The 27,344-nt window shown below is 40.5% G+C and overlaps 1 protein-coding gene across 3 annotated transcripts in view; it reads right to left on the bottom strand.

Annotated features, from left to right (window-relative positions):
• The window catches only part of LOC104479324 (poly(rC)-binding protein 3), a 524,839-nt gene extending 497,950 nt beyond the window's left edge, over window positions 1-26,889 (bottom strand). For all 3 annotated transcript variants that reach the window (XM_086740457.1, XM_086740459.1, XM_086740456.1), the window contains exon 1: window positions 26,564-26,889. The gene's annotated coding sequence lies outside the window, so the exon portion shown is untranslated. The remainder of the gene's footprint in view (window positions 1-26,563) is intronic.
• Between the last annotated feature and the right edge of the window lie 455 nt (window positions 26,890-27,344).

Genomic DNA, 27,344 nt, shown 5'->3' with positions numbered 1-27,344 from the left:
ATTTTTTTTTTTTCCTGCCAGCACTTCAGTGTAGCAGCACAGCTATCTAAATGGTTTTCGTATGTTTAGGATAGAGAACTGGAGAAACATCTCCCAAGTAGGGAGATTTCAGAAACTTTCTAGGGGAACAACAAATGACTGCAAAGAGGATACATCTTACAATCTGCAGACATAGGGACAGAGAAGAGGTGAGCCACGTGAACTCTGACTTTACTGTTCTCTTTTCATTCTAGCATTACATATTGATACTTGAAGAGAGGTCTCTGAGAACTGAGAAAGGAAATTGGCCAAGAACAGTTCACTGATTAATAGCTTATAGAAATCACTTCCCTGAAAATCTAACGGGTTGCTGAAGTGCCACCGTAGAGGGAAGTATCTGCCTCCTAAATGTTTTTCTGGGTCTATTTTTGCAGAATAAATCTATGGAGCATGCTTTCACAGCAGGTGAGACCCTAGTTTGGCTGCTTACTTTTATGTCATGTTTTTTTTATAAAAGCTCACCAGAGTGAGCTCTCATCTTAGTTCGTGACACATGAAGAGGCTTTAGGTCTTGAGCTCCTTTGAAAAAGTGACCATGTGCACTGAAAACCTGCAACATACCCACCTCAACACATTAATGACTTGCTCCAAGTTCAAGCCTACTGACTATTCATATGGCAAAAAGAAAGGAGGAAAAAGTCACCACCAAAACGACAACTCTCTCTGTCCCTCCCTATTTTAAGAAAAATCAGGGTTTTGCATCACTCTCCTTACCTCTTGTATTGGATTTTGGTAGCAGAGCAGGCTACAATGGTGACTTCTGCGAGAAGCTGCTCGAAGTTTCCCCTTTGTCCGGTGTACCTGGCCAGCTTCAAGATGGCCAGGGCCGAGACAACTGGCAACAGTGATGGCAACTTTGTGATAATGGATTTAAGAAGGGGAAAACAAAAGCAGGAGGGCTGGCAGAAAGAGGGATGCATGGGCCTCAGCCCCAGACTCCTGCTGGATGACTCTCTGGATCTGGCCTGGCCCGCCCTGGCAGAGAGAAGAGACGAGTGGGAAGATACGGAGAGAGAGAGCCCTGCAGACACCAAGGCCAGTGAAGAAGGAGGGGGAAGAGTAATGCAGCTCCTGGCCAAGATTCCCCTGCAGCCCATGGTGGAGACCATGGTGGAGCAGGTTGTCCCCCTGCAGCCCATGGAGGCCCACGGAGGAGCAGAGATTCGCCTGCAGCCTGTGGAGGACCCCACACCGGGGCAGGCGGATGCCTGAAGGAGGCTGTGGCCTGTGGAGGGCCCACGCTGGGGCAGTTTGTTCCTAAGGGACTGCACTCCGCTGGAGAAGTTCATGAAGAACTGCAACTCGTGGGAAAGACTCAACACTGGAGCAGTTTGTGGAGGACTGTTTCCCATGGGAGGGACCCCATGCTGGAGCAAGGGAAAAGTATGAGGAATCCTCTCCCTGAGGAGGAAGGAGTGGCAGAGACAACTGCCACTGATGGACTGACTGCAACCCCCATTCCCTGTCCCCCTGTGCCACTGAGGGGGAGGAGGTAGAGAAATTGAGAATAAAGTTGAGCCCAGGAAGAACGGAGGATTAGGGGGAAGGTGTTCTTAAGATCTGATTTTCTCTCTCAGTATTCTACTCTGCTTCGATTGTTAATAAATTGAATTAGTTTTCCCCAGGTTGAGTCTGTTTTGCCCATGATGATAACTGCTGAATGATGTCTCCCTGTCCTTACTTTGACCCAGAGTTTTTTGTTGTATTTTCCCTCCCCTCTCAATGAGGGTGAGTGAGTGGCTGTGTAGTGCTTAGTCCCAAGTGGGGCAAAACCATGAGACTCCATGCAGTCAAATTGCTCACACATAGTCTGGGTTTACTCCCAGAGGTTATTTCATTGAGGAGTCAGAGTAGTTTATCAACATTTAAGGGAAGAGATTAACAACCCGAAAAGGAGCCGTTCCATACAACCAATCTAATCTTTCTCCATGTACCTTTGCTCATATAATTAAAAAGGTTTTATAAAAAATTATAAGACTACTCCATGGTATTCGGTTATTATCAGATTATTATACCCCAGGAGCATTTAAGGTTGGTCAAGGTAGTCTGGTCTTTCTGCATAATTTGAACAGCATATCCATGTGCTAATAAGACAAGATATGAGTTTGAAGGTCTCCATTTATTTCCATACAACTAAACAGCTATTTACAAAGCATATACAAAACCTGACTCAGACTAAAATATCAAATATTTCCCATTTTCCAGTTACTAGACATTTGACTTCTTAAGACAACTGCAATTGCATCAGAAATGTTTTCATGCTCCTGAATAAAAAAAAAAAAAAAGAGGAAAGAAAAATCACAGACTTTTTCAAACTTAGTGCTTGCCATCCTCAAGCACTGGTGATGCTGGATATGGGCAGACTACCCTGCTGAGCACCTAGAAAAAGGCCCGCAAGCCTACCCTGGGAAAATTCAGCGTGAATTTAGTACAAAGGCTTGGGGTTTTTGATCTGTGTGTGAAAAAAAATTGAGGTAGTTATACATCAACTGTTTGTTTTGGAGTAAAACTAGTTGTATTTCTGTTGTAGTTTTATTGTTATACTAGCTGTATTTCTATTGAAAAGTTTAAAAAATAAAATGATGCATAAGAAATTTTCACTTCAGGTTACACTAAATATTGAGGTGGGTGTTTTATTTTCCTTTGTAGGTTTTAATTTTTGGAACAAAATCCTTTTGTGTGATTTTTTTCTTATTCTTCCGATTCATGCAGTCAATCAAAAAAAAAAAATAGATTGCTTGCATCATTCTACCTACACAGTTGTTTATAGTTGTCTATAAAGTTTCTAACGTAAATGGTCCCTCTTAGCTAGTTACGAGAACCTTGCCCAAGTCTGAATGAATACAAGAAGGAGAAAGAAGAATACTCGCTGGGCAGTAAATAAAGGCAAATCAGTGATCCTCTCTCTCACAGTATGTCTTCAAAACAAATCCTCCTGCAACGCCTGTTTAAATATTCCTGTTGCTTTCACTGGCCGTGGTCTTCTGAGTTGAGCTGCTTCTGCCTCTTTACATGTCTTTCTGCTAGCATTCATTGTTGGCACTGTGAAAGGAATAAGCTCAAAGAATTAGCCTTTTGAAAGGTTTCACTCTTTATGTACAGGACAATCAGATGCTACAGACAGTCATATGGACAACTGCAGCACCTCACTTCATACGTCCCATTTCTCTCTCAGAAATAGAAGACTAGAAGAATTGATTCAGAAACACAGACCTATTTCCTACATAGTCACACAGGAAATAGAGCACCCAGGGAGAAGTGGTGTAAGACCATTATCATCTCTAGACATGCCAACAGAACACCTTATCATTTTGAGATATTTAAGGAATATCTTTGTGTGCATCATAAATTAGCATGTTTCTGTGAATATAATTTGGCTCTGATGCAGCAGCTTTCTGTGCTTTTCAACATTTTTCAGTTTATATTCCCTAGTAATTTTCTGCTGAATGCATGGATCCCTAGATAACAAAATAAAATTTTCTACCAGTAGCTTGCTACTGTTAATTACCTTTCACAGGTCCCTCAGGAGTAGTCCACAGATGCCTGGTGGTCTGTAAGATCATATCTGAAAATTATTGTGAGCCATGTAACAATTATTATTTATATTCCCACAGAAATGTTACTTAAGTCTTTGCAGGACAAATTAAAACACTTCATTTACCAGGGGGCTATCATCCTCTTAAAACTGAGGGTAACTCAACCCATTTAATAATGGAATGGCCCTTTGGAAGTTCCCGGCTCTCTACACTGACTAACAGATGTCCTTAAGGCAGCTGCTCAAGAGCTTAAAGAGTGGAAATACCCGATAATTATAATCAATGGCTGGCCGAAGAGGCTTCCCATCTTAAGTCACATATCTCACTGATGCTAAAACAAGTCTTGTTGTGATAGATGTTGGTTCACAAAATAGTATTTCAGTGCAGTGGTTGCTTCAAAGCTTAGGTGCATCAGTTCAGGTTGGGTTATCAAAAGGGCAAGACTGAGATCCCCAAAAGTTTTTATGTGAAGGCTCACGGAAGAGTTTGTGGGAGTTTGGTGCCTTTGAGAGCTTGGGTCTTGTATGCATCTTTTAAGGCCACTCTAAATGGCCAAAGATCTGCATTTCTACATGGGTCACATTCAGCACAGATTCCTACAGGGATTTCTGCAGGCATCATGTCAATCAAAACAAGCAGTTTATTTTGTATTGGAAGGTTCAAAATTAAAGAAGAATCTAGATGGCTGGACATCAGTCTGTTAGAGAACTGGCTGCTTGACTGCTCATGGCACATTCTGAAACCACTGCTAGGCACTCTGTTTTTGCCTGGGAAAAGCACAGAGCAAAAGCAAGGGTATAGAAGGTATAAAAAGTTATTAAGAAAAAGAAAAGCCTTATCAGTGGCTCACATCTCAAACTGTTCCTGTTTACGGTCTTAGGTTTGGGTTGTTTTGGTTTTATACATTTGTTTTAAAACATTAGTTTTGTTTTTAAAAAGGGAGCAAAGTGCTCTCTTCCTCTACGTGTTTTCTCCCCCTAATTTCCTCAGATGCTGAGCACCAATACATAGCAGGAAATGGAGGCTGAGCAGTACAAAGCAAAGACTCTGGAAAGAAGGAGATTGGGGTGCACACATGCTGAGAAGGTTTGAATCAATATTATAAAGCAGTAAGTCTGCTTTATGTATAGATGTTTTGGTTAGACATTTAATTGCAAATATTATTTTAAAATGGGAATGAGAAGCTGCACCCACTTACACTCCAGCAAGGCAAACCTTGCCCAGTGTTTGTCAGCTCACTAAGTATTTTCTTCTGGAACTAACAGTATGTGCTTTGGAGCACTAATGTTCTCTCTTAATTGTTTTTCTTGCTACTAGCTCTATTGACAGTAAGATTTGTGTAGTACTGTTGTACCCCAAAGGTCATTATTCAAAACATTTTTACACAGCCCCTACCTTCAAAAATAGAAATATATCTCAAATAATACGTGCAGACACAGCTTCTTTGCTAGCTACTGTGCCACAAATAAAAGACAATTTAAAAGTTATTTAAAAAACTAATAAATAGCAGATGGAATCTTTAGCTGCAATTATTTTTTTTTGTCTATCTCCACACAAGTATTTGCAATGAAAACAAGCATCGCAACAAGGTTACATAAGCTAGCAGCACTTCTCACATACGAACCCCATGGCTTCTCAAAGGATTAGGTGCCAGAAATAATGCAAACAGAAATGTAGACTCCTAACTTCAATATTTATACAACTATTGCATTATTCAAACACCGGATTGGTAGTTGTCATAAGTTGTTATCCTAGATTTCTTGCATTCCTATGAACTTGACAGGAATTTGGGCTGGGAAAGGCTTAAAGGATTAGGAAGACAGTTATGGAGAGGCAATATCTTAATCTTCACTGAGATGGCCAGCAAGGTGTTGTTTTCCTACAGTAAAGCTGACCCTTTCAGTGACCAAAGAAACTGCAGCACATTAAACTATAAAAGAGCTGTGAAAAGTCGAGCCTTCTTTGTGTCCAGGTACAATCCAAAGGGAAAGATGTAAGAACCAGATTCTGACTAAATAAATAGCACAGCAAGAACATTCCCTCCTAGCCGTGTACTAAAAGGCAGATAAAACGGCCACCACTGCAGACACGCTTGGACCACTAGAGTCAGACTGCTGCCCGAAACAAAGCCTGCAGTTGAGTCATGCAGGCACCGCAGGTGAGTGTGAAATGCCTTCTTCATGTTGACGATGAAACAGGAAGGCATAAATGCCTGGCAGAGGAAGGAGAGAGCTAGGAGCCGCAGATGTCCTACTGCATAGCATCAAAAATAGGAAAGGAACAACATTAAGAAAGTAGTGGCTCCAAGCACGGTGTCTTGAGTCTCTTCTTGCACATCTGAAATTCTGGGATTCGCTAATGCACAAAAAGCCTTCTAACAGTAAGCCTTGAGTTGGCATCCTCTGTGTAGGCCAGACAGTGGAAATTACTGGGGAATTCTATGGATGAGCTTCCAGGGCTCACAGGCTGAAAAACCTTACCTGCTGTGGAGCACTTCGCGAGCCTCTCCCAAAGGCTGTAGGAGGAGGAGAAGTGCAGACACAAGGTTGGACTAGATGACCTTTGAATGTCCCTTCCAACCCTAACCATTCTATGATTCTATAAAAATACTTGTTTCCCATTTGTTTCCCATTCTTTCCTTGTTCCTTTCAGCATTTGTCAACTTGTGGTATTTGTGAGACAAAAGCAGGAGATATTACTGGGTTATGTGAATTGCTGTGTTCATTGCCCCTGAGTTTCTTTCCACAATGTCTTAGGAAAACTGAATGCAGTGAAGATGGTCTGTTTCTCGCATTTACTGAGGAGCAAGTCTGCAATTCATCAAGTCTGAGGCAGAAAATACCTGCCCAGGCTACCTGGTTATATTGTAGGACTGGTGGTACTCATCAGTTCTAATCTGAAAGTGCTTGAAAGGAAAGAACTGTTGGTAAATCAGAGGTGGCTTTCCACACATTACTAATCATTTTCGCTTAAAGGCGAGTGAGCCACACAATGCTTACAAGAAAAAGGGAAGAAATCATTCTCTTGAAAGAAAAAAAAAAGGCACTTCTTTATCTATAATCCAAAAAAAAGCCCGCTTGATCAGAAACTTTTCCTAGCACCAAATAGTGTTGGGTAGAACTGCAGACTTAAAATATACGGATCTGAAAAGTCAGACGATCTCCAGCTTTTTTTTTCAGTAATAATCAAGTGTATATTTTGGACAGTAGCAGTTTCCCTGATTTATGAAGCTGAGAGTTTGGTCCACTGGTTTCTGGAGGAATTGATGGTGGCTGAGCAATGCTCAGTAACCTGCAAAACTGAGCTTTCAGAGAACTGCTGAAATATACATCAGTGAGGCTGCTTTTTCACATTGCCAAGTATTGCTCTATCTGTAATCTTTGCAAGCCTGAGGCTGTTCTCATCCTGGTGACAGAAGTGTTTTCCAACGGGCTGGAGCTCTGAAGTCAGGTTCACAGGAACAGGAGTGAGCATTGGTCACCGAGCCACAAATGTGGCTTCTAGGAATCAAATCCCACAGCTTGAGTGTGAGGTTCAAAGTGCAGTTTTTTCCATGGATAATTAGCTGTAAGGCCTTGTTATGAAAAGCACTTGCACGGCATCAAAGCATGGAACCCTTTCTGCTTCTAACTCATCCTCTGTTCCTAGTTTCTTGACATACTGGAAACAAAAATCTGAAGCCGAGTGGGCCCTGCAAAATCCAGTGTTTTCTAATGAGCAATAATTCTTACATTTAATCTCAAGTTACATCCAAAGAACTGAGTAAACTGCTATAGGAGATTGATCAAGAATAGCTATACGTATCTAACCACAGAATCAAGTGCTTTGATGACTTTAACTCAAATCTGCAGGCAAATTTTGCATAGCTTGATGATGAAGAACCATCTGCGGTCATTTCTGAGAATGGCTTTCTTAAGTAAAAAAAAAAAATATGTCACATCCAAGCCAGAATACCCCAAACAGACTGCAATTAGCTGCTGGGATTAAATGGTCACTTATTAAACAAGTATACAGCTTTCAGGAATGTACAGTATTTTATGTTCTTAAAAACATTTATTAAAAAAAAATGCTATCACCTTCGAGTTAACTAACAAAACCAGTGAGGTACAAAATCAATGTTTTTACACAAAACTGAAAACTAAAGGGTTCCTAGCATGCTGAACAGCAGAATATACGTCTTTTTATAAACAATCACTATTGAAAAAAATGACAGCTCTGGCACAACTCACAGTAGGAAGAAGGAGAGGCAAGACACATTTTTTTTTTGTTGCAGAGAAATGTAGTCTTGCTTTGAAGAATGCATGTCAGGGAGATCATCTTTTGAACTTGCTCTAACTGAGCCATTTAAAATATTTCTGTGCAGCGAGAGACCTTGTGGTGGAATATGTCAAAGTGTTCAAAATGGTGAAACAAATAAGAGGGATTTCAGCACAGTCGGAATTACAGTCAGGAGCCTCAGTGCTTGTGCATGTCAGCTTCTAGGGTGGACTCTGAAGCAAGCACATCAGCTAAACTAAATTAAGCTGAATGGCAATATCTTAGTAAAGCTTTATATTTTATCCCATTGGTTACAACTGCAGTAAAAAGGAAACCTAATATTACTTTAAAGTTTACAGATGAGATTAGGCAGAAGCAGATGAGACTAGCAGACTACCATGACTCACAATAAAACCCCAGTAAAGCTGTCTGTGAGAAGTTCTACAATGAAAATCAAAACCACAGAAGACTTTAACTGCATTGAGGTTTGAATAAGGAAATTGAAACCTGATTCTCTACATAGAATATACACTTCCATACAATGTCACTGCAGAGAAATAAATAAAACACATAGTGCCTGTACACGTATGTTTATTTCTCAAGCTTGAATTTCATGAAAACTGTGAATATCTAGGCAGATAGCAGATTGAATAAATCTCAGTTGTAACTGAGCATTTACCAAATACTGGCCTGGATCATTCTTCCTCATAATAAATCTCTCAAGAAAGAGCACAGGAAGAGGAATTTTCTTTAAGCATCTATATGAGGCACTCGTATTCATTAAGTCCCTGATTCACATGAATTTGACTACCCAACCTACTCTCCAACCAGCAGAAAATATGCTTCAAGTATTAGAGGGAATCTCTACAAGCCCAGGCAGGATGAAATCGCTCTTTGAAAGAAATGCTCATAAAAATGTATTGAGGTGGCTCCTACACTCTCCCATACTCAACCATATTTTTATACCAAAATATGAGAGACACTGCAGATAACGTTGCTTATTACACAACAAATATTTGAGACCAAAGTGTCTTACTGTCTGCTTTTCCAATTGCAGCACAGGTATAATTTGCATCAGCAGGTGTAAATAACAATATGCAATGAGATTTTTTGAGTAGTCCTTTGTTTTCTGCATTTCTTTCTACTATTTCTGTTTGGCAGCTACTTTATTGACAATGAGATCTTAGCCATTTTCTTAGTGCTTATTCCAGTTTGTAGTCCAGCTCGTTAGCCTGCAATAAGCTGCACTGCAACAAAGTGACAGAGCTTTAACAGACAACTGTATGTCTGGAACCTTCAAAGAATTATCAAATGTCAGTACCTTCAAAATTAGTACTGGATGAGAAAGCATGCCTATAAACCAGCTACTGCAGGATCCTTTTGGAGTCATCTGCCGGCATTTTTAAATTTTTCTTTAGCCAACCTTTATGTTATGTGACATTAAAACAAAAAAAAATTACTTTTTTTTCTTTTTTTTTAACAAGTGCTGTGCTCTTTTCTGGTAAGTACACTGCATCAATTCCAAGCTCTTGCATTCTAACTTTCATATATCCACCCGTATGAATAAATATATAATAGCTTAATGAGGGATTGCATTCTGTGAACCTCTGTTACCTGCAGGCATATAGTTCTATTACACTCAAAATATTTAGTCATTTTTTCTCCCTTAGTGTTCTCAAGTATTGTACTTCATTCAGCTCTCTGTTGCAGCTACATATAAGAGCCAGGGAACCTTCGGTGTCTAATAACAAGTGCCCCAAAAGATGTATAGGTGAGGTTTTGGCTGTTCATCCTTCTGCTTATGTGGTACTACGGCACAAGGGCTAGATTGAACACTTGGTATCAGAAATTCAGTTCAACAGAGAAATACTTTTGTGATAATACTCCTTGTCCATCTTCACCTGCCTTTTTCACCCTGCTCTGGTAGAAAATCTTGCTTCCCATGAAAAAGTCTCACAGAAAAGCTTTTCCAATGTTAGTCACACCTGGAATACTTGCACTTGGAAGTAACAGTGTTTCCTGCATGTGGTTTGAAATGTATATACTCCCATTCCTTTATCTGTTTTTACTAGATCTTTCATGATGTTGGCCATCAGATTCCCATGATCCACTAAAAAAGGGATAAGGCTGCTTCTTATAACAGGAGACATTGATTGGTCAGAAAGTTCAAGTAAAACATCAGTCTTAACATAAGTTGTATGCCCAACATGAATAAGCATGTAGAGTACCAGTGCATTCAAAATGATGTTGTTCATTCTTTCTAACATTCTTTTGGACAGTGAAATCGTTGATGAAACTTGAACAGCAGTCACAACATGAATAATACATACGTCAAAAGTTAGTCCACAAATGAATATCGCATACTGCATAAAAGCTAATGACCCACTGAAAAGTAGAATTGTTTAGAAGGATAAGAAAGGAATTTAATATAGTTCTCCCTTATGAGATCCTCCCTATAACCATACATTTCAGTGTAGTGGAAATCAAACTTTATAAAACCCTCAAATACCCATAAATAGAAGACTTTAAGCATGTCTTACAGGAAAAATAAACTTAATTTCAACACTAGGTGATCTAAAGTCTCTCACCATTTTAATCAGATTTCTTTGATTTTCAGGTGTTCGCTACTGGGGGAACAAATAAATGACAACAATTTGTAGCTTCCTCTCCTCCTTTCCTTTCTAATTCCCCCCCACATCCTGGCACAAACCCAATATCTTTTTATTATTTAGAAAGTTTCTGATATCACATGGAAATAAGATAAGGACTTCATGCTATTTATCACAGATTTATTGATGTATATGTATTCTAGATACCATTCTACCATCCTCATTTGTGGCCTTGAAAAAAGAGAAATATTTTAATAGTTACACTCACCATAGAGTTAACAACATACTTAAGTACTTGAATTAGCTAAAGTCTAAAACTGTAAAACAAATAAATTCAAATCCAGCTGTATGTCAGGCAGGATGCTCTATAAATGCATGAGATCCCTCAGCATCATACTACTTCATCCTTTGTAAAGATGAGGAAAATGCAGATGAACAGCAGATATTCAGAAGTACACCTTCATATCAGGTTACTACATTTCTCTGACTTCTGATATCTGATTTTGCTTTTATAAACATTCCATTAGCATATCTGAAGAGCTGCTTTGCCTCTTTGCTGTTCTGCAATACCATAGTGTGGACAGATAATTTGACATGTAAAATAAAGTTGCATCTCCCGTAACACCTGTACTTTAAGACATTTATTTATTTATCTACTCTGAAACATTTGGGTTGTTGATAACAGGGAACTTCAGGTGGTTGTTCACATTACATTTTCTCCAAGCCATAAATGGTTTTGGGATAATTCCTTTCATTGTCTTTAAATCAAATTCCACTTTGCTTTATTTTCAGTGCCCTTGAAGTGCCTTGTACCAGAATTATTTATTAACTTAAATGAGGTCTAAGGAGAACAGGACCTGGTTCTCTAAGCTCTCCACCAAGCCCACCAGGTCTCTCCAGAAAGCTGCAATAAATTATAGTTCCACGACAACAAACTCCTGCTATGTGTTTAAAAACAGGTATTTGTTGAAACTGATCCTTCCCAAGAAATATTTGGCAAACTGGTAAATTAAATCAGCAAGCAAGCAAAAGCTGTTTTTACTTGGACACTTCTGATTAATTCTCCCCACAACCTCAAGTATTTATTTTGACTCGAATGCTGTTTGACTGGATGAGATACAACCACTCTAGTAAGGAGGGCCTGGTTTCAAGGGCTGTGTGCTCTCCGGTTAGATGAGATGCTCTTGATCACTGTCCCACCACAATTGCTTTTGGCTGCAGCTTAACAAGTTCCCCCCAGAAAATGTGTGGCTGTCACTGGACTACCAAAACTCCTTTTCTGGTGTTACTCCTGATTTTCACTGCCTACGTAAAAAAGCATCAATTGAAAGCCCATCTGGAATAAACGGACACATCACCAGGGAACTGCAATTGCTGTCTTATCCTCCGTGGCTGGAGTGGCTCACAGGCCTGTTAGCAGACTTCCGTAGAACAGAGCATCAGCAGTCTTTAGCACCACAGACCAATGCATTTGCAGGCCCTAAATCCAGCACACAACAGTGGCATTTTGAGCAGGCAGCCCATTCAGGTAAGGCCAATACAGAACTGTCTGTATAAAATTTGCTGAAATGGCATCTGAGTGTTCCAACGGAAGTGAAAGCGTTAACCAGAATTCTTGTATAAATCACATTTTTCAGGAATCACTCTGTTACAACAGATTGTGCAGCACTATTTTTTCCCCACTCTTTCTGATACAAGCACCCTAGGCAAACTTTCTAATTAGAGCAGCAGATGTATGCAGTGCCATGTCTCTGAAGTTATTATGCCAAAACCAAGTTTTGTCACTAGCAGCCAATAATTCGTTTGTCTACTAAGGGCTTGAAGTGGCCATATCAATTATTTAAAAACATTCCAAGAAGAGGAATCCATTTAAAATCTTCTGGGAAGCCCAGTTATAAAACAGTGCATGTTCAGATTTCATTCACAATATTGTCTTTTTAAAAATACAATATTACTAATTAAGGCTTAGTGCATTAGGCCATTATGTCTTGAGTAATTCATGACAGCATAACGATCTTGCTTATCATTTGTGTTTTAATTTATAGGGTACTAAGAAAAAAAACAAAGGAAAAAAACCTAAGTAATTTGCAAAACTGAAACTCATCCAAAGACTGCTTGCACTAATTTCTTTTGAAAAGTGATTTCACTACATGTAAGTGCTATGCTGGTAAGAAAATGCTTCCTATCAATAATTAAAGTATAATGAAAGTTTCATGTGTCGGAAGACACCCTCAAAACAAGGCTACAAAGAAGAACATTGCTTTTCATTCAGACCTTCCACTTTTTAAATCTCACAATAACATCCTTCTGAAAGAAGCATTCTAAATAAACAACTTAATGAAATATATAACTATTAAAAATGCACCGGAAGCTGTAACAACAGTGAAAATTAACACAATTCTAATAAAAGTTGCAGTAGAAACCTCAGGTCTCCAGAGTGCCAAGCATCCCTAAATGCCAAGGGAAGCCATGATAGGTGTGGATGCTTACCATATGGTGGGGCTATGAACAAAAGCATTACAGAGAGGGCATTAAAGAAGCCTAGTTTTCTACAAACCTGTGTTGATTTCAAGTATCTTAGTTGTCTAAGAAGGTCCAGCCATTGACTGACTCCTGTGGCTGGAGTATGTCAAAGGTCTGCCTGGGCCCCACCACAGACAATCTGTAGTCTCCTCCTTGAGGCCAGTCTCCTCCTCATCTGTCCAGGCACATATTTGGATGAAATTTCTAGGGACTGGATTGTATTTTGAGCTTTTCAGCCCCACAGCAGATGTGGCTGATATCAGCAAACAGACACAAGAGTTACTGGAGACAAGAGGAGGAAGGCAAGAAGCAGACTGCCATCAGCCTTTCAGAAAAAAAGTCTAAAAATAACAGTAATTCTGCACACTGAATTAAAATATCCACATCTAATACCAACAAAGACAGAAGGTTAGAAGGATTTTCAGAGAGGTCCTTGGCATAAAATCCTTTTTAATATTGACAGAAGTTGGAGACTGAAACACATTAGAGGGGAATTTTCCAAGAGACCTAAGTTTTCAGTCAGCTGATCCCCCTGTTTCCTCACTCTGGTTATTATTGAACTCCACTGCCTTCATACTATGTCAAAGCACTTATCCTAGCAGGCAGGAGGACCATCCAAGCTCAGGATGGCCAGGATTGCTGGCCTTTAACAGCATCCCTTCAGGAGGAGCCTTCCCCTCCACTGCCAGTGGTTCTCACTGTGGTGAGAAACACTAAATTTGGACTAAACTCTCCTGGTGAATCTCCCTAGTTCTGGCTATCTAATGGACAGAGATCAGATTGGAGTCTCCTGTAGTCAAAGTTCATAACTCAGGAGGGTTATGAGGGTTATGAACCTCTCAAAATTTTTCCCCCAGCATCCTGCTGCAGAAATGGGAGTTAACCTTGTCACGTGACAAACCCACTCTCTTCTAATGCTGACAAAGGAAGTCACTTTTTGATCTCCTGATCTTCCAGCAGAGTCACTGCCTGTCATCTCCTGTGGCTTCGGCTACTCAGACAAACTTGGAGTCTCCAATCCCCTACCCATCTCTTCCTATGCATCAATCTGTAACTACAGTTACTATTTTAAAAGTGCACTAAGCAGGGCTTCCTCTCCCCTGATAAGCTTAATTTATCACATTTCAAAACATGGGTAACTTCTGTTCAGTAAATTCAAAACTCTTCAAGAGGATCTCTGTTTAGCAGGCTGTTGTACACAAGTACTATTGGTAATGGAGTGGCAGCAATCAGGTCTGGAACCATCTGAAGTTGCCACCTGCTTTTCAATACTCAAATACTTTGATCAATCTTTACTATGTAGGAGTTTGGCATGCCATTATAGGCCACAGCTGGTATTTCCAAATTTTTGTACTCATCCAATTTTATCATGACTTGATTCCTAAAAGTCAAACAGAGTAAACCTTGGGCTATATCCTCCCTTCTCGCCCCCCCCAAAAAAAGCTGGAAATCTCTAATTTTGTTTTTCTTAGCTTCATCTCCATTACCGCATCACATTTCCTTCTGTTTATTGTTTTTTTCTTTATATTTTCCCCTCCTGATTTATGGAACACCTAACATTTTCTAAAGGATGTGAGAATTCCCCTGTAATTAATATAACCTTATTGATAAAAAGGTTAACTTTCTTGATTTGTTTTGGCCATGCAAAAGTAGTCCATGAATAACAAGAGAGATGCTGCCCACAGTTTGAAAACTCTTTTGACATGGCTTCAGGAAAAACTCCAAACTGTCCCTGTGCTGTCCCATAAAATGCAAAGCACTTACAGGTTATTTGTTATGATACTATTTGTTATGATACCTCTCCCTGATGTGCCGATTCTTACCATAGCAACAGCATGTGGAAAAAAAAAATTTAAATCAAAAAAGCATCCAAAGCATCCTAGGAAAACAGGTCACACACTGCCTGACATATTATTATAATATTTTATTTTTGCCAGATCAATAGTTTGTTTTTTAATAAAAAAATCTGGTGGTTTTAATAATAGCAACATAAACAACACTTCCCTGTGCATTGCTGCATTATTTTCAGCCAGCATGAACTGGCTGAAAAAGAATAGAGTTAGTGCAAAGGACTCCAGGCTTCTTCCCAGCCCCAGCCTTTCTGCATGACACACTGGCAGTCTATTCCCCTGCACAGATCTTGAATCCCTTCCACGCCCAGGTCTGCACGACAAATACGACTCCGAGCTTACTCCTACAAACACTCAAATGAGAATCTGCAGCCCCACTAGGTTAAATGGAACAAATCTGGGGAGTGGAGTTATTTGCCCATGTAGGTACACATAAATCTTAATGCTGTGACACACGCCCTTTTCCATGAAGAGGATGTCTACACCAGGATTAAAGGTTGCTCATTACTAATGGAGTAACTCCTTACAGATAACATGCATAGTCATTCTGCAGGCAAGGCAAACGCCAAGAGGCCCCAGAGAAAGCAGAAAGGAGTGGCTGGTGTTGGGCAGACGATAGGAGTTACAGTTCCAGCTGCTTCGTTCACTGTAGGATTCTTCTGTTTTAGATATTCCTCACTGTAGTATTAATGCAGCATTGTCATATTAGATACTACTTCTTGTAGTATTTTAAAATATCTAATAAGTAACAGAACTGTATCTTATCCATCCATATTAATCTTCCAACATATGATTAATGACAATTAATACAGGAAGGTATCTTTTTTTAAAAATGCAATAATTCCACATTAGGTAAATACTAACCTACCTGTATAACATAATAATGTATAAAATAGTTTGTATATACCTGAATTTGACAAAGACAGCAATAGCCGTATCAGTCTAAATATAGAGCATTCACTCTTCATTGTGAAATGCTGATTTGAAGTATTTCATGCACAGGGGCAATGACTTTAAAGTTACAGATTATTTAAAAGCTTCAATATCATGACTTTACTCCTTGGTTTTGAGAAAGAAGAGAAAACAGAAACTGAAGATATCATGAACTAATGGGACTGCGTAGTCTGGTCCGATCGGGGCTGAACTACGACAGAAGGGAAGGTGCGGGAAGGTGCAGGAAGGGGAAGGGAGGGGAAGGGAGGGGAGGGGAACAGGGCAGGGAGAGGAGGGATGAGATTTGAGTTGGACAGGACCTACAATGATCATCTAGTCCAACTGCCTGACCAGTTCAGGGCTGATCAAAAGATAAAGCACATTGTTAAGGGCATTGTCCAAATGCATCTTAAACACTGACAGGCTTGGGGCATCGACCATCTCTCCAGGAAGCCTGTTCCAGTGTTTGACCACCCCCTCGGTAAGGAAAGGATTCCTAATGTCTAGTCTAAACCTCCTCTGGTGCAACTTTGAACTTCTTCCATGCATCCTACCACTGGATTCCAGGGAGAAGAGATCAGCACCTCCCTCTCCCCTTCCCCTCCTCAGGAAGCTGTAGAGAGCAATGAGGTTACCTCTCAGCCTCCTTTTCTCCAAACTAGACAAACTCAAAGTCCTTAGCCTCTCCTCACAGGCCATTCCTCACAGGCCATTCCTTCCAGCCCTTTCACCAGCTTTGTTGCCCTCCTCTGGATGCATTCAAGGACCTTCACATCCTTCTTACATGGTGGGGCCCAGAACTGCACACAGTACTCATGATGAAGCCAAGCCAATGTTGATGTCCTTCACTTTTCAAAATAAAGCCATTTCAAGTAAATTCTTAACACATAAAAAGGTCAACCACTTGTATTTCCTGTCCTCTGTTTACATTATACTTCAAGGAACAAAAATAAAATATACACTTTCCTTTTCCCAGTAATTTCAAAATTATAAAATGAGCCCAGAATCAAAACTTACTATATTAATTTCCAGCTTCTCAAATGAAGTACAAGTGGAAAATCCACATCAAATCCAATGCATTCTTGATATTAGATAGTCTGATTTGAAAATAATTTTGCATAGAGCAGAATGGCTACCTCCTATTTGAACAATTAATGCTTAGACTATTGCATCTGTTTAAATGTTCAAGTATCAACTCTCATCAACTGAAGTTAAATCCAAAGGCGAAACAGGAATTTTTTCCCAAGCTATAAACAAAGGTTCCTTCTGTCTTACTTGAACTATTTATAGAAAGAAGCCAGAACTAAGCCAAATGAAAATGAGTCTGCAAAAACCCTGCAGAGCACTAAACCGTGTAAGACCAAACCTACCCCCAAAGAGAAATGTGGGTAAGGCACTTGACATACCACTCACTCTCTGAAGGTCAATACCGATGACTGGTTTAAGATTAGTCATCACATGAACAAGGAGCATGACCAGAACCCTCTTGTGTCTGACTTTACACCACTGTCTATCCTCCACAAGAATTTAGGAGCTGAACTCTGGCAGGCAAGAACTTTGCTTTTTAAGGCTATCACAGGAAGACAGCAAACAGGATTGTTCCTTACTTTGGGGCAGTAAACACTGTGCAGAAAAGGACACTGAAGCTCAAGTACAAGATTAGACAAAGAACAAAGTAATATAAGCAGGCCATGAACATATTTAAGGGGAAAAGAAACCAGAATACTGAAACAGCTTCCAAATGGTAGTATGTGAACTAAAAAAAAAAACCCCTAAATAGTTGTAAGAAGGAATTTGCTCAGTATATGAAAGGAATTATATGACATCTTGGCTATAAGAGCAAGGCACTGAACTGGATAACCCAGAAGAATCAGTCATATCTTCTTAGGAGTATGCAATTCTCTATAGGTATGCTTAAGAGAAGAAAAAGCAGCATTTTAAAAATATGTCATGAAAAGACACCAGAACCCATAAATCACGATCAAAGTAAAAAGCTAGCACTTATGATTTCTCAGAGTTTTAAAATATTTTATTTAAATAAGCCAGCTAAGATTTTTTTTTTTTAAATACATCTTTTATGCTAGTCTAGACACAGCATGACATCATCTGCCAGCATCTTATTTCTCACAGGGCTGGGTAAACAGTTCTTTTTCAACCCTTTCCTTCAAAGACTGGAATCCACAATGTGGTTTTGTGTGTGTGTGTGTATTTGTGCACAATCTGATTTTCCCATTTAATATTTTTAAAATAATTAAAAAGATAGTAAGACCTAAAAGTTTTATATTTAATTTATTACAAAACATATTATAATATTTGCCTCCTTTTCTCTGAAGGCATTTGATTCTGAATTTCATTTTTCTGTATTGTTTCTTCTTAGTCCAAGAGAAACTTGAAGCCTACGTTACCATTTAGAAGTAAGCTTAACACATCCTGCACATATATAGCATGTTTCAGGTGCAGCTATGAGGCAAGAAGAGGCAGAAAGATGTTTTGTCTGGGAGCCATAAATATTGGATAAATAAAAAGCGGTACAAGTCAATATGAAATATGCTGGAGCATATGAAGGAGATGTAGATGAAGGTTGTGAGAGGGGAGTTTGGAGCTATCAGTAGGACTGCTGAGCACTGGACTTTGTCCATTCATGATCCAACGAGGTGAAGTAACCTCCAAGTCACAGGCACAGCTTTGCTCAGCAGGGGTCATGAGGGACAGGGTAACCACTCCTGAGGGCTATTGTACTCCTTCAGCCTCTGCCATCCTGCCTCTCCGCAAGCTGTCCCAAGGGAAAAAAGCCCTGCTTGATCATGTAATTAAAGATTGCATCAGCAGGCATGCCTATGGATGCTGAATTAAATACACAGGCAACATAAATACTGGCTTTGTGTAACTTTTAAATGCTTGATTTTGCCTCCTGAAGTGTTTTGAGCATCTTTTTTTTTTCCTTTGCATGCAGCTGTCTAAACTGCTCACTATAAATACTGTCCCAGATGACTTCTTCCTTTGTGTTACCACTCCAAGTCTTCCTAGCCAGCCTCTCTCCTAAATAATTTCTAACTCAGAATCTCACCAGGATCAAGAGCACAGAACCGTCATCAGTGTAAGTCAATTTTATGATGCCCTTTCCTATGTTCTCCCCCTCCACCTCTTCGTCTTGAGGCAGCTGTAATGTTAATATGAGTAGTTACTCAGCTGGATCAAGGATCTGATCTGGATGAATTTTTCTTTTTTCATATTACCAGTTGCAGCACATCATTCGGAGGAAGGAAGGAGAAGTGTGCAGGACTCTCTTTGCAGCAGCAGCCAGAATTTAGATCCACTCAAGCTGATCTTGAAGTTACACTTTAAACTGATAGTGTACAGCTTCCTTTCAGCTTGTCCTTTCCGCTTCTACCATTAGTTGTGCTGTCTTTCTTCCAATCCAGCCTCTATCACTGATATCACTGATATTTCTTTTGTGCTTTTTACTTCTCACATCTGTTAAATCTTACTAATTCCACCTCTGTGCAATGCCTTTCCCTCTTCCATCCTCTCCTGAAGGACTTCCCCACACTTATCTTTTTGCATTGTTGTTTGTAAATGTACTTTGTCGTTACCATTCTGCTAAAGCCTTTCCTTGATTCCAGCTACTTTACTATCCTTGATTCTGGCTCCCATTGCCTACATCTCCAGGCTTCACATATAGGTGCCACACACAAGCAAAATCTGAGTGGGAGTACGAATTTAGAAGTTGCTTTTAAGATTTTGGCCTTGAAGATCTAGCCTGAGCTTGCCTTTGCAATATGCACTGGAAAGATCTCAGAGGAGTGGATGATCTGATATTATCCATATGGCACTGCAGATTTTACCTTCAGACTTGAAAGCATCACAGAATCCTCCCCTTCCCAGGTTCTTCCCTATTGCCAGGCAGGGGAACCCTGCCAATTCCAAATGCTAATACAAGCACTGGTCCTCACTCAAAAGGAGTCTTAAAACTGAGCTGGTGGCTAGGAACAAATCTACAATTCTTTTCTAATCTCTACTCCACATTACCATGGAAAGCTAACTATAAAAAGAAGAGAGAAGGAAAACAAATTATCCTCTCCTGGTCTCTCATTTTACTGCTGTGTAAAATTTTGTCCATGTATGACAAAACCCATGGCGGGGCTCGCTGTGATAGCTAATTAGTTGAAGTCTGTAACATAGAATCATAGAATGGTTTGGATTGGAAGGGGCCTTTAAAGATCATCTAGTCCAACCCCTTTGCCTTGGGCAGAGACATTTTCCACTAGACCAGGTTGCTCAAAGCCCCATCCAACCTGACCTTGAACACTTCCAATGATGAGGCAACCCACAACTTCTCTGGGCAGCCTGTTACAGTGTCTCTCCGGTGTCTCATCTCTGATATGTAAAGAATTACATATGAAGTGTTATCTGTTCCTACAATTCATAAAGTATTTTTGTATTACCTGAAAATCCAAATATAGACAAAATAATTTCTTGCACACAGATGGACATCCAGAAACATACAGCTAAAAATTACATTTGAAATATAATATATATTTAATATATTTAAAATGTTCCTATATTTAACATGTTCTTTATTTAGACCTCAGATTTTAGAAAGTATACATTTAATATATTTAAAATGTTCCTATATTTAACATGTTCTTTATTTAGACCTCAGATTTTAGAAAGTATTTTCAATTTATTTCATCGTACCACTGAATTGATCAGTAATGTGTTGCAGAAATCAAGGGAAAGTGCCAAGGAATTTGGTCTACTAACGCAGACTGCCTGGAATATGAACCACCTCATACAAGATAAGCTTCTCTGAGATAGTAATAATGATGATACTTCACACCTTCCCTGTTGTCACTGTTCTACAAGTCTGCTTCTGAGTTTCTCGCTTAGGAAAAAATCCCAGTGAAGTTGAGGAACTCTTTGACATGAACAGGAATTGCTGAATTTAGCCTTACCTATACTATCCCATTTTACAGGTAGGAAAAGCATCACACAAACCCTGTGTTCAGTGACACTTTAGGATATGTTTGTCAGAGCTGCAGTAAGAACTCCCAAGCCATAGACCATGTCTCTGTAATGGTTAAGTCCAAGGTAAGCCTTAATTTTGAACTTCCATATTTTTCTAGTCTAAATCATTCCCCGTTCATTACTCTAAGTCAAAATGTGTTAACCTTTTCAAAAGCTGCACAAACTAAATAGGACACACTCCTCCATTGGTATCACAACAGGAGAAGGAACCATTCACATTCCTATCTAAACAGAAGTATTACACTCGTGTTCTCCCTTTCTACTCCTGTGACAACCTCTGCTGGATTACATACATCTCATCAGGATTCTGCACTGCCGGTAAACCACTGGAATTTTGTCATGTATAGAAACAGCTCTTAAGTCCAAGGAAACTTAGAAGTACATCATGGCCACGTGCTGACTTCTCCTCCAGAAAGACAGACTTATTTTTTTTTCCCCTGAGGGGTTTTCTAAGCCCATGTTGGGGCCCTCTTTGCTTTCTAGCTAATGCTCCCTGTCTTTCCCCACGTTATCACTGAGTACTGGTATATCTCTACCTGGATTACTGAAGCAGCCATCATGAACCAAAGGTATTGCCTCTAACTGCTATGGCTTGTAGATGCATTTTATACTGAACTCACACAGATTAAAAGATGGCAATGGTATGACAGATAAAGGGACTGCACATTCATGGGCGTTTTATTCTACCAGAGCTCAACCACTTTGATTTGATGTTCATATTTCACTGCATATTAAAAAAATAATAATTACGGGAGCTCCAGATGACTCATTATAAAATATATTGTTGTATGCAAAGCGTCAGTAAGTTTGAAGAAGACCTTGTCACTATCTACGTCATTTATATTAATGAAAGTATGATAACAACTAGTCATTAAGAGGGCTAAGTTCTCATTACAGATCATTGGCCTACCCTAAAACCTCATTGTGAAACTAAACAATTTTAAGTGCACACAGAAGAGACTAAAATGTATAATAAATAAATCCTTTTGTAACTATTTTTAAGTAAACTAAGAGACAAATTTTAATAAAATAAGGTGTAGTCCTGAACCATCCACACCCTCCAAAAACAAATGAAAGAACAAATTAAGGATTTTATCTATCATTTACAGAAGACAAGCATTTTGCTGCCTTTTAGGTGCCCACAGCTTTTAAATATATCTAATGCGTAGATGAGAAAGTCACGGATGTTGCAAGGTAAACGTATCCGTAACCAAAATGAGTGGGTTTGTACGTCCTGTTAAAAGCACTGCCCATTAGCAGAAATCAATAGTGCATTATATATTTTGCCCTATAAACAAAGCTTAAATTTTGTTACTGATACAACTGCCACGCTGGAATAGGTATCCAGCTACAAGCATAGTGTTATGGTAGTGATTCAAATGGGAGAAACTGGTCCCAGCCCACTTTAACCAGGAATTAACTAGGTTGATCTAAACAGACCCTGCAGAATCAGAGTAGTCATGGGGACTTGCTGACTCTCATTCTGAAAAGAGCATTTCCTTTTAATTACCTTTAAAAACATGTCTCCTCTCACGATGTATGAAATCTCGTATTCATGTCAAGCAAATTCTGAACATTTTACCTACAATGCCATAGCTGTTCTTGCATTTGGTTGGGGTTGGTGGGGCTGTTATGTTGTGTTGTTCCAAAGTTAACAATAATCTTCTTTTTTTTTCCTTCCTTTTTTCCTTCCTACAGACACTTCCTGCATACAAACCAGCCTCCAGCCTACACAGGCAGTTAGGATATCACAGCTGGATGCGAATCCAGGGAAAACTGGTGTAAATGAAAACACACCACAGAGAAGAAACACTCCAGCTGGAGACTCCTCTCCACAATTTTTTTCCATTTGACCTCCTACCAACAGTTTTCATCAGAGAGCTGTGTTAGCACTACCAGGCTGTAATTAAGTCTTCTATATCTACTCTAACACAAAGGGACGACCAAGCAGATCAGTGAATGCAAACTGCCAGACAGAGGAGTTTAATATTGTTAAGGGCAAGGAAGCTCTTGCTGAGGGTGACTTGTTATTTCAGCCCTGAAGCACACAGCCACTCCAGCAGCAGATACTGGCTTTCCCAAGAGCCTTGCTCTTCCTTTCCCTGCCATGCCCAAGGACCTGTCACCCCTGGCACTCATACAGGGTCACCAAGATTGGGAAGGTAACTGCTTGTAGCTCTGTTCAGTACCTGCTTCTGTGTGGAGTTACACATGGCTCCAAGGAGGAATACGTTAATTTTCTTCCATATGTAAGCAAGCACAGCAGAAAAAAAAAATCTATTTTATTAGAAAAAGTACACTTCTAGCAGACGAAATATAAAGTTAGCTTTGTGTAAGTAACCTCATTCATCTAAACATTTCAAAATTACAAATACACACTCAGATTGAAACACACACTCAGTACCACTTAAAACTAGTAAAGAAAGAGGGTTTTCCAGAGAAAAATTGATTCATTTGTCTTCAGACAGATTATGCTATTGCTTTTTAATGTATATTGTGATTGTGTTCTGCATGGATATAGGTGATACCACTGCACCCCATCCCCATATAGTTTAGGACAAGACAAAATATACAAGTTCTTCATTTGTGGAAGCGCTACATCCACAGAAGAAAAACTCCTTGGACTAAGTATTTTAGACTGATATTGTAGAATAATGAAGTGCAGTAATATAAGAAAATAATTTCAGTTGGCTAACACTAGAGAGAAATCTCACCTTACTTTTATAGCAATAAGCTCCGCAAAGTCCGATTGACTTCTGAACTCTCCCTCCATTACTTTGTTTACAGCAGTTCACAGCTTTATAAGGCTTGTTCAAGAGCAAAAGAAAAGGCTTTTGAGGTGGATAAATCCAAGGTTTAAGGTTTTATCCAAGCCTCAAAACACAAATCAAAGGGGCATTTAATCTGGGTTAGTACGTTATAGAATAACCTAAGTGCTGGTGTGCTGTCATTCACAACAATGGGAACCAGCAGATCAAACTCAGCATTAATCTTGCTTCAGTATTTTCATATCCAGCTGAAAGCACTCTGGTCTTTCAGTTGTTATGATAAAAAAAAAACAAACAACATGACTTGGTCTTTTTTTTTTGTACAAACATTCCTTTTTTTTTTTTCCCTTCACCAATGTCAGCAGCTGATCAACCGGCATAAGGAACTTAGTGCATAGATTTGTGAAGTGAATACTGCTTTTTCACAAACAGTTACAGGATACCAAGAGAATTCTCTTTACAAACTCACGAGAAAAACAATGCTAAAAGTTTCTGACACATTGTAGTGTTGTTGTGGTAAAAGAAAACATTTACTTGTAAACATATTATATGCACCCAATGTAAAATCTAAACAAAATGAGACATTACAGATCTGTTGGCAACTGCACCCTTTGGAAATATCCTAAATTCTGATGTGTTGAGGTAAAAAATCCTGATGAGTGCTGAGCACAAGTAACTTCAGTAGGAGTTGTAGATGTTTCAGCCTTCTCTGGATTAAAACGAGGAGGCATGATTTTTATCAACAGAACAAGAGCTCTCTTGTGCCACATGTGATTTTAACAGCAAACTCTATCAAACCAGAAAAATTGTATCACATCGCAGGGCTTACCAAGAAAATGTGTTTAGCCAGTAGTCAGGGTTCAGCAGAACAGCAGCTGACAAGCTAACATGCATCACCCTTATTTATTTATTTAAACTGCTAGCGCACTGTGCTGGTTTTCCATCTCTTTTTCTCAGTCCTGCGTACCTTCAGGGATGATGTACAAAGCACATCAGGTGTTTCTCCCCTCACTGCTATCAAGCATTAGGAATGGCACAACTCCCTGAAAGCATGCTTCCTGCTTTCACAACAGCAGCCAGTCAGAGGAGGAAAAAAAAAAAAATAATCCCAAGGCAAACTTGTGTAAAATATTTTAATTTAGGGTAAGAAGAAAAAGAAATGATGAAATGACTCTTGATAGCACAAGTCTACTTCCACGACTGCTCATTTCTGTTGAACGTCATCCACGCAGCATGTGGAAAGACAGGTTATTTCTGAATTGCATTAACTAGACAGGCAACAGAAACGTTCCTGTATCCCTACAGCATGAAGGCCCCCAAGCGCAGGTGACAGCAACCTTTTTAGTTCTTTTGTAAACTTTTAGATGCAAAAATGATTCAACCTGCTAGAAAACTATCTATAATAAAGTGCTCTTTCATGTACTTCGGATCCAGTAGATTTCCTAAACAAATTCAAGCTTCACAGTCAGGCAAGTGTAATAATTTTGAGCTCTGAATACTGGAAACTGTGTATCATTGTGAAGCCAGTTTTCCTCCCCAGTTCTTACGGAAAATCACCTGCTTGTTTTGAAACAACCAAGGGAGATGAGAGAAATCCACGAAAAAGAGCTAGGGGCTGTTCTTCTGCTTTATACTAAGTGACACTTTGCAAATGGCACCCTGCAAGTTATGCCTTAACTCCTTGTTAAAATGCAACTAAAATCCATACTACCCCACTTCCCAACCATAGGTAAAATACATAGTTGAAAGCACATTAAAAGACCTGGGGGGAAAATCCATGGAACAGATAAATTACTTGATTGCCTCTGAATAATAAATCATTCCCGAGCAGATTTATAATATACTGTTTATTGTAGAAACACATTTCTGTCATCAATAGGAACAGTTAGCTGAAGAGCTGAAGAAAGAACAAACAGTCTAACAAACTTTAGAACTGGGAAGCAAATTGGGCTGCAATGCTTCTGCTGGCTGGCCAAACTAATAATGTTTCATCTCTCTCTTTCTCACCAAAACTAATATGTGACAGCAAATGATCCATTTGCTCTGGATCACAACGCTATTTTCCCCACTTATCTCCAGAATGACACTGTCTCGGGCTGCTGGAGCAACAGAAACGCTATCAATTCATGTTAGCCCTAAAGTTTTCCCTCTCGGCACTCCTCCACCAAGAAGCCAGGAGAGGAATGAGAGCCATCACCTTGAAAGTGCCAGTAATGATCAATGGAAAGATGTCCTGGAGCACAAGGGACTGAACTCTGTGGAGAGCTCCATAGCTTTCCTGCATCCCTGACCGGTTTCTCCATCAGCGGTCTCTGCCGTGCTCCTTGCTCTACGTACAAAGGCGGTTCGGAAGCTCTATCACTCACCATCCCACAAACACAAAATCCAAATGCACTTCACACATACACACACACGCGCACACACACACTCGAGACACACGTGCACACGTCCACTCGCTCCCCCCTGACATCACATGCAATTCTTTCCAAGTCCCCTGTGTATTGCTTAAAAACAGAAAGCAAGCACACACACATACCAAAAAAAAAAAAAGAGAAAAAAAAAATCCCAAAAATCAACCAAACAAAAAACACCCCACAAAAAAAAAAAAACAAACCACCCCAAACCAACAAAACACAGAAAGGAGGAGGGAATGGGGGGGAGCGGGAGGGGAGGTGCAGGGGGGCGAAGGAATAAAGAGAAGCTTTTTTTTTTTTTTCCTGCTGTTGCTGTGGCTCCCAAGCATGCAGCGCTAAGGAAGAGTAGTTCCCCACTTTCATCAGCCAGCTACATCCTTGGGATAAAAGGGAGCAGTCCGGAATGATGCTGAGGCTGCAGAAGGGAAAATAAGGCTTTGCAAACATGCCTGACTCCCCACGAAATTCTCTCCTCCACATCCCCTCCTCCCTAAAACCTGCCCTAAAGAGGGGAAAAACAAACAAACAAAAAAAAACCCACCAAAACAAACAAACGAAAAAAAACCCAACACACAAGGAAAAAAGTGATGAAAAGACACAACTCACCTTAACAAGGGGTGTTGGATGGGGTCAGAGAGGAGGAAGGGTATATAAAAAGATCTATTTTTAGCAGAGGTTGTGATAGTATTGAAACACACAGACACAGGGTTTGGAAGCAGGGAGAAGAGTATAAAAAAAACGAGGGGAAGAGAAATTATCAAGAAGGTGCAAGTCAGTCTGGCAGGAGAAAGGAGAATCCCCAAGAAAAAAAAATAAAAAAAAAAAAGAAAAAATAAAAAATAAAACCACCACCAAATGCCAAGAGGAGAAGGAGAGAGAAGCGCGGCTGTGCCGGGGTTTTGTTTTGTTTCTCTTCGCCGGGGGCGGGCGGAGGCGGCGGGGCGGGAGGGGGGTGCGGGGGGGGTCGTGCTTTCGGCGAGGGGCCTCTTGCTGCCTCCCCGCGGGGCTGCCGCGGCCGGGAGCCTCTCCCGCTCTCCCCGGCGGCTGCGGGCGGGCGGGCTCGCTCCTCGCCCCTCGCTCGGCTCCGGCGGCGGCGGCGGCTGCGGCGGGCGCGGCGCTCCCGCGGTTCGCTGGGGCTCTGCAACCGCGTTCACGCCGCCGTCGCCACCGCCGATCCTCGGCCACCCCCGCGCCCGCGCTCCCGCCGCCGCCCGCGGGCGCCCCCCGCCGCCTGCCGCTGCGGGCCGGAGCGCGGAGACGCCCCGGGGCAGGGCAAGGCAGAGGCGGGGCGGCAGCGGCGGCGGGGGGCAGGGAGGGGGTACCGGGGAGAGGAGGGGGTGAGGTGGGGTGGAGGACCTCGGCCGGTGGCGGTCGGCTGCTGGCCGCG

Source organism: Chlamydotis macqueenii, chromosome 2 (genome assembly GCF_036417535.1).
Source record: "Chlamydotis macqueenii isolate bChlMac1 chromosome 2, bChlMac1.mat, whole genome shotgun sequence".
NCBI classification, from domain to species: Eukaryota; Metazoa; Chordata; class Aves; order Otidiformes; family Otididae; genus Chlamydotis; species Chlamydotis macqueenii.
The sequence above is the reverse complement of the archived record's forward strand: the minus strand, read 5'-3'. Positions and strand labels throughout refer to the sequence as shown.